Below are 9085 nucleotides of genomic sequence, written 5' to 3'. Positions count from 1 at the left end.
TAGATATATGTTTGTTTGATGCTTTTATTATGTACTAGTACTTGGCAATAGAAGACTTGGTAGTTTAATCCTGTCCACCTTACTAATGAACTGGTTCACCGAAATGAGTTTCATATACTAGTACATGCTAAACTTGTTATGTGTCTGTTTGTTTCTTCTTTTAGAATGTTGACAGAATATTGGGGAAGAGTGCCTTATTAAGCAACGGTAAAGGAAGTAATGCAGATAAGGTTCAGGATAGTGACACATCCTGTCTTGGTTTAGTGTTGGAGTTACTGGCCACTACCGCTTGCACAAGCTATTCAAACTCACTGTCTGAATCAGTTCGGTTTGTTGGGTGTCAACTACAAGCTGAAAGACATCGATCAACTGTGCTGCGACAAGAAGCGGAAGGACTGTGGAAGTCCCTGGAGCATTCAGATGCATACTTTCTGGTGCAACAGCAAGCGTTGGAGGATTTTAGCGCCAAACAGGACAAAGCTAATCAGCTTGCTAAGCTTATTGCCAGCATGGTGGATACCCAGGATAACGTTTCTTGAGCTCTTCTGAAGTTGTTTCAGTTATGCTCTTGTTTTGCTGCCACGTTTATTTGCACTGGTGGCCAATTTTGATGGCCGGTGTATATGATATGCTGTTTTGTTCCCTATATTTGCACTGGTGGCGAACTTTGATGCCCAGTGGATGTAATATGTGTAATAGCCGTGATAGCCTAGCGTTAATTGCTTGCTTATTTATTTCCTTGTTGTCTTGTTTATTTGTTTGCTTGTAGTCATTGCAGTTCTTTTTCCGCGGTTAACTAGTGGCTGCAATAACCTATTTTTTAAAACTAGGCCACAATAACCATGGGCTAATATTTACTATAGTGACACCGGGCCTCCTACAGGCCGTAGAAACAGTGGGCCTTCTACGGGCCGTAGAAACAGTAGGCCTTCTACGGGCCGTAGAAACAGTAGGCCTTCTACGGGCCGTAGAAATAATGGGCCTTCTACGGGCTGTATCATCAATGGGCCTTATACGGGCCGTATGATCAATTGGCCAAACATGGGCCAATAGCAGGCCGCATTATGGCCGTAAACGGGCTAGAGTTGGAATCATCCGTTCATGGGCCGACCGTAACGGGCTAGCGTTAATAGGCCGTATTTGATGACGCTATGAAAACGGCCCAACGTATTAACGGACCACAAACGGGCCGACTGTAACCACGGGCTGAATTTGGCCCAGAAGCAGAAAATGACAGTAACGGGCCGTAAGTAAAACGAATGTTGGAAATGTAATGACCAAACCTCGAAGGATTTGAGTCTCTGTGCTTACCGTGCTAGTCCCTGGATCGAACTCGCTAGCACCCACAGTATAGATGAATACCAGAATAGCAAGTGCATCATTTATTACATTGTATGATCCAGAATATATAAAATAAAACAATCTGCATAGCTCTTGCCTAGCTTTATTCAACCAAACAGCGGAAAGTAGCAGAAAATAACGATGAGTCCCATCATAGCCCACTGGAGATGCTGAGTGCAGACTCGCGACCCTAACGGTACCTTACTCTTCGTCTGAATATCCTGCAACATGAGACGTTGTAGCCATATAGGTCAATACTTGGAATGTATTGGCAAGTTACATAGGAGTAATAATATAGCAGACCTACATGTATATGCATAGTACAACAAAGGAAGGCTTGAGGGTTTATTTTTGCAGAAAGCTGATTTTATCCTAATAACTACCTAATAGTCAAATTTTTATTTAGTTCTTTTATTACTACAATTAAATACACAAGGTTGAGTTGGCAAAATCAACTCCAACCTACCCTTTATTAAGTTGCCCACAAATATTATTAAGTGTCACATCTGTCAAGATCATCCAACAACTGTAACGGCATAGTGGCTCAAAGTTACCCATAACCGGGGGCACGACTAATCATGATTAGTTTTAATACTCTACAGAGTTTAGTACGCTTTACCCAATGGACCCAGTCCGAAGATTGAGACAAAGTCTTTCAGAAGAGGTTCCCTTAACCACCTGACGGCCACATCCCACCTACATATGATACATCTGTCGACACAGTCTGGGCAAGGGTTCCAACAACTGATCAACTAAGCCAGAGCCCATATAGCCAGTGGCCGCACATGGAAGCTACTAGTCACTAAGTGTGTCTGATCTTTTTGAGCCTGGGCGGCATTCCACTTAGGGTGCACTCTCATGAGCGCATGGCCTTAGAAAAGGTGCAAGACCCCATGATGCCTTCCCTCAACACCAAGCAATACCACTTCCGCCCAGAGGTGAGTTAAATCCTAAGTTACTACTCAATTTGTTAAATATATATAATCCTCGCATAAACTCAATGAATACACGAACCACCCCCGTCTACAAAGCATAACAAACTACAACTACCACGATTTGCAAAGACGGGAAGATAGCTCATCAGCATAGCAAAAATAATATAGTATTCCTATACATGCATATATTCGTAGTGTGATATAACTACATGCATAGAAAACAATAGGTAAAGGATGATCAACATGTAACTTGCCTTGGTTCTGGTTCAGAAAGTCACACTCCTGACAATAGCTCGCGTCGCACTCCGGACAATCTACATGTTTCACACAATTCAACAAATCAATCACCAGAACACGAAAAGAACCAAAACAAAACCAACATCAAGAAAAACATTTTAAAAACTCAACAACAACAGCTTAAAAGAACCTAAAATGCACTATGGTCACAATGCAAAAAGAATCACTCGATTCCGATAAATGGTTTGAAAGTTACGGCCTCCCGAAGATTTATTTCAAATTCGAACGAATTCAAATTTGAACAGTGCAAACATGTGCAAAGTTGGTACTGCGATAAAGAGCTGATTTTTGTGAGATCATAGGAAAAGGAATGACCTAATTTGGACATATAGGTTAAAAGATATAGCTAATTGAAGTTAGAGTTGAAATCTGAAAATAAAACAAAAGAAAACAGAAATCCCCTACACAGTTCACGCGTTACTATAGCAACTCCTGTGCGTGTCCTGTAGCGAAGTGCCACGTGGCAGTGCTTGATTGGCCGGGCGTGTGTGCTCACCCAAAACAGAGGAGAACGGCGGTGGCGGTCGGGCGTCGGCGGCGGCGCGTCTCCGGCGGGTCTCCGGCGAAGGTGAGGTGACGGGCGGAGGCGGCGTGGAGTGGCGGAGGTGGTGGTGGTGCTCAACGGCGGCGGGGCGTCCTCTGCGGGCGGCGATGACAACGTGAACAGCGGCTGTGCTCCGGCGGCGGCGGACGAGCTTGTCCCTCCCGCGATGCTGCGTTTTCGGCAACACAAACACGTCAGGCGTGGGCGGCTTAGAGCGAGGAATCGAGTGGAGCAGGCGGCGCGGGTCTGCGAGTTCTTACGGCGGTGAAATCGCCCGACGATCGGCGGCGGTCGGCGAAGCTCCTCACGAGATCCAAGTCGCCCTAGCGGCTCGTGCGGACGAGGAAAGGACGGAGAAGGGCTGCGGTAGGGTTCGTCGAGGGGTTTTGCCCGCATACAGGGTCTCGGGCGTGCGCGGGATCGACCAGGGCCGCAGGGCGATCCAGGCTCGGCTCGGCCTGTACGCGCGCTGTGCGTGCGTCCGACCGGAGGAAGGAGATAGGTGCGGGGCCCTCTGGTCATAGAGAAGGGCGGCGGGTCGGGTTACGAGCGCGGGTCGGGTCCAGCGGCTGGTGCGTACCGCTTCGCGGCTGGAGGCGCGGGAGACTAGGCCGCGGCGGTGTGGGGCGGCGCTGCTGGGTCGGCTGGCTGGGCCGCGCAGTGCTGCGTTTTTTTTCTTTAACAAAAACTACAGCAGTAAAACTAAAAATAAATAAAATAAAATACACAGTATAAATTCTAAATAAAAAATACCTAGACACACAGTCAAAATAGCTCTACAGCTATAAACTACAGGAACACTAGTTCCTCACCTAATGCAATTTTAGAAATAATTTTAATGCAATAGGCCACTCAAATAGCAATAGAACAATCAAATGAAATATTTTGAAGATTGCAAAAATTACCAGAACATATCATATGAACTGGAAATAATATTCTTCACATTATGAACATTTTTAAAATAGGGGAGAAGTCATGTTATCTCCACTCCAAATAAATTGCCTTTTGTTGCATAATGATTTGAATATTCTGAAAAAGCAAATAATGCAATAAAAATATGATATGCATATGAATGATCTATTAACATCCTAATTTAGGTAAATTGGGATGTTACAAACCTACCCCCCTGAAGATGAATCTCGCCCTCGAGATTCGGGCTGGTTAGCAAATAGGTGTGGGTAATCCTGCCTGAGATCTTCCTCTTATTCCCAGGTAGCTTCTTCCTCTGTGTGATGATCCCACTGAACCTTGCATAACTTAATTGTCTTGGTGCGAGTAACTCTCTCTGCTGTCTCCAGAATCTTAATAGGCTTCTCCTCATATGTCAAATCACTCTCCAACTGAATTGCCTCAAGTGGCACCGTGTCCCTCAATGGAACATCCATCATCTCTGCATGGCACTTCTTCAACTGAGATACATGAAACACATCGTGAACTCCTGACAAGGATTCTGGCAACTCCAGCTGATAATCTACCTCTCCTCTACGCTCCAAGATCTTGTAAGGCCCCACAAAACGTGGTGCTAACTTACCTTTGATTCCAAACCTCTTAATTCCACGAAGTGGTGAAACTCGAAGGTATGCACGGTCTCCTACCTCATATTTCACCTCCTTATGTTTAGCATCTGCATAACTCTTCTGCCTGGACTGTGCTATCTTCAGCCTGTCACGAATCAACTTGACCTTCTCCTCAGCATCTCTGATCAAGTCTGGTCCAAAGAATTGACGCTCTCCAACCTCATCCCACATCAACGGTGTCCTGCACTTTCTGCCATACAATACCTCAAATGGTGCCATCTTCAGACTAGCCTGATAACTGTTATTATATGAGAACTCTGCATAAGGTAAATTATCATCCCAACTGGACCCATAGTCCAAAGCACAAGCTCTCAACATATCCTCCAAAATCTGATTTACCCTCTCTGTCTGCCCATCTGTCTGTGGATGGAAAGCTGTACTGAACTCCAGCCTGGTGCCCCAGGATTCATGCAACTGACGCCAAAATTTGGATGTGAACTGAGTACCTCTATCAGACACTACCTTCCTTGGAACTCCATGTAGACAAACAATCTTAGACATATAAATCTTTGCTAGATGAGCACTGGTATAAGTAGTCTTTACCGGGATGAAGTGAGCAACTTTAGTCAAACGATCAACAACTACCCAAATAGAATCATAACCTGACCGAGTCCTGGGAAGACCTGTAATGAAATCCATACCAATCTCATCCCACTTCCAATCAGGTATAGGCAATGGCTGTAACAAACCTGCTGGTCTATGATGTTCTGCTTTAACCCTCTGGCACACATCACATGTTGCAATATATCCAGCAATTTCCCTCTTTAGGCTAGGCCACCAAATTTTTTCCCTCAAATCCAAATACATCTTAGTATTACCTGGGTGAATAGAATAAGGTGAATCATGCGCCTCCTGAAGAATCAACTTCCTGATATCTGCATCTTGGGGTACACAAATACGCTTCTCAAACCATATGGCTCCATGTTCATCCTCATGGAAACCTTCTGCCTTACCTTTAGCCATATTCTCTTTTATCTCAGCAATCTCCTTATCATTCTTTTGAGCTTCTCTGATCCTGTCAAGCAAAGTAGGGTTTACCTCCAGTGTTTCTAAATATCCCTTAGGAACTATCTCCAACCTAAGATTCCTGAACTGCTCACATAACTCCGGGGGAATATTATCAATATTAATTGCATTAGCATGGCTCCTACGACTCAATGCATCAGCAACAAAATTAGCCTTACCAGGATGATACTGAACATTCAAATCATAATCCTTAATAAGCTCCAACCATCTCCTCTGCCTAAGGTTCAAATCCTTCTGAGTAAAAATATACTTCAAGCTCTTATGATCAGTAAATATATCACAATGATTACCAATAAGATATTGCCTCCAAGTTTTCAATGCATGCACAACTGAGGCTAACTCCAAATCATGTGTAGGATAATTATGCTCGTGATTCTTAAGCTGACGTGAAGCATAAGAAACAACTTTACCTTCCTGCATCAAAACACTCCCAAGTCCTTGACGAGAAGCATCACAATATACCTGGAAGTCCTTATGTATATCCGGCAGAGTTAAGACTGGTGCTGTAACCAAACGCTGCTTCAATTCCTGAAAGCTGGCTTCACATTCATCAGTCCAAAAAAACTTCTTCTCCTTCAATAATTCAGTCATAGGCTTTGCAATCTTGGAAAAGTTCTCAATAAACCTCCTGTAATAACCTGCAAGGCCCAAAAAGCTGCGAATCTCTCCAACTGACATGGGTGTCTCCCACTCTGTAACTGCAGCAACCTTAGATGGATCAACTGCAACTCCATTACCTGACACAACATGTCCAAGGAATGCCACCTCATCCAGCCAAAACTCACATTTGCTGAACTTGGCATACAACTGATGTTCCCTCAATTTCTCCAATACCAAACGCAAATGCACCTCATGCTCTTGCTTATTCTTGGAGAACACCAATATATCATCAATGAAAACAACCACAAATTTATCCAAGAACTCCATAAACACCTTGTTCATCATATTCATGAAGTATGCAGGGGCGTTAGTCAATCCAAATGACATAACAGTATATTCATACAACCCATACCTCGTAGTAAAAGCAGTCTTTGGAATATCTTGTTCACGAATCTTTAATTGATGATAACCAGAATGAAGATCAATCTTAGAAAACACAGTAGCTCCCTCCAACTGGTCAAATAGATCATTTATCATAGGCAAAGGATACTTATTATTAATGGTTACCTCATTCAAAGAACGATAATCAACACACATCCTCAAGGTCCCATCCTTCTTCTCCACAAACAAAACTGGAGCTCCCCAAGGTGATGAACTTGGGCGAATAAATCCTTGTGCCTGCAATTCTCTTATCTGCTTCTTCAATTCCTCCAACTCTTGAGGAGGCATTCTATACGGTCTCTTTGCAATAGGTCCAGTGCCCGGTAATAAATCAATAAGAAACTCAATATCTCTATCTGGTGGCATACCTAGCAACTCCTCTGGAAACAACATCTGGATAATCTCTCACAACTGGCACCTCTTCCAGGCTACCCCCTTAAGAGAGTTCACCTGCACCTGATTATGCTTATACTTACATACATATTTGATCCTCTTCCCTCCTGGTGCACTGAGAGTAACAGATCGACTGGCACAATCAATACGACCTTTATATAACTGCAACCAATCCATACCCAAAATAACATCCAGACCTTGTGACTTCAATATAATCAAATTCGTAGGAAAATCATGCTTTCCAATAAACAAAGTCAACTGATGGCAACCAACACCTGCTATCATCTCAGCTCCTGGGGAACTCACTCTAATAGGCATACTAAGTGTTTTGGTTGGCAATCCATGTTTATCAACAAATACCCTCGAAATAAATGAATGTGATGCACCAGTATCAAAAAGAACAAGTGCAGGTACTGAATTAATCAAGAACTTACCAATCACTGCATCGGGTTCATTGTAAACCTCCTCCACATTAACATGATTTACATGCCCCTTTTGGAAGGGGTTTGGCTTGCTGGATCCTGAGTTCTTCGCCCCCGGGCAATCTGTGGCATAGTGCCCCATAGCCTTACACCTGAAGCACTGCACCTGACTCAAATCCCTTGGCGCACGTGTAACCTGGTGGTTCTGGTTATTGTTCCCTCCATTTCCATTACCATTACCTCTACCATTGACGTTGTTATTCTTGTGCCCATTATGATGATGGTGGCCATTATGGTTGTGGCCATTCCCTCCATGATGATTATGATCATTACCTCCATGATGATTATGTCCATTACCTCCATGATGATTATGTCCATTACCTCCATTACCATGATATGAAGTGTGTGGTTTCTGCTGTGGTCCTGAATTATACCTGTTATTGTTGTTGTACTTCCTCTTGCGATTCTCTATGGCATGTTGCTTTCCCTCCAACACAATGGCCTTATCAATTAGGTCCTGACAATTCGTAAAAGTGGCCACTGTCAACTGAAGGCTCAAGTCATCATTTAGGCCCTCCAAAAATTTCTCCTACCTAGCTGCATCAGTGTTAACATCATTAGGAGCATAGCGTGCAAGATTATTAAATTCCTCCACATAAGCATTAACTGTGCGACCTCCCTGGCACAAACTGCGAAACTCCTTCTTTTTCAGACTCATAGCACCAGCAGACACATGTGCAGCACGAAAAGCATCCTGAAACTGAGGCCATGTGATAGTAGCAATGGGATAAGTGACCAAGTAATTGTCCCACCAAGCTGCAGCAGGACCCTCCAACAAATGTGAGGCAAACCTCACCCTCTCTGCATCAGTGCATCCAACCGTCTCCAGGTTCCTATTGACTGCACGGAGCCAGTCATCAGCCACAATAGGTTCAGGGGAACTGGAGAACCTCTGAGGATTCAACCTCAAGAACTTGGTAAGCATATCCACAGGTGGCGGTGGCGGCGGATTGTTGTTGTTATTGTTGTTGTTCTGGTTCTGAGTAAGCAACTGGATCAACTGGGCCTGTCCCTCAATAACCTGCTGTATGTATGGTGGTACTCCATTGCCATTATTGTCTCCTCCTGCAGTATTGCGTCTAGTATCACGCCTCGGCGGCATCTGGTGGGCAAGCATAGATGAGTTATAGATATAATAGGGCCAAAAGCTATGTATATATAAATATATTCTACCCATATGCATAATATGATCAAGCCAACAAAACACAACAACGAATAACACCAACAAACAAACAACAAACAATATGGTAATATTATATATATATAGTTGAATAATTTCGACACTAAGCAATTTAACAAACAACTACCAATCAAGCAAACAATCTAGTATCTTCATACCACAAAAGTGGGCATAATCAGATACGCTAACACGATAACGTTGCAATATAAAACAAACATAAATGGTGGTCTCAGCACTAGTTCCTACTTAACTATTCAAGATACTTGAGG

The 9085-nt window shown here is 43.6% G+C and overlaps 1 pseudogene; it reads right to left on the bottom strand.

The window, feature by feature from the left end:
* Positions 1-1542: 1542 nt before the first annotated feature.
* LOC147971607 (uncharacterized) lies at positions 1543-8738 on the bottom strand (annotated as a pseudogene).
* Positions 8739-9085: the final 347 nt, after the last annotated feature.

The sequence above is a fragment of the Triticum urartu genome, chromosome 5A, assembly GCF_056163025.1.
Source record: "Triticum urartu cultivar PI428250 chromosome 5A, HENAU_Tu73, whole genome shotgun sequence".
NCBI lineage: Eukaryota > Viridiplantae > Streptophyta > Magnoliopsida > Poales > Poaceae > Triticum > Triticum urartu.
The sequence above is the reverse complement of the archived record's forward strand: the minus strand, read 5'-3'. Positions and strand labels throughout refer to the sequence as shown.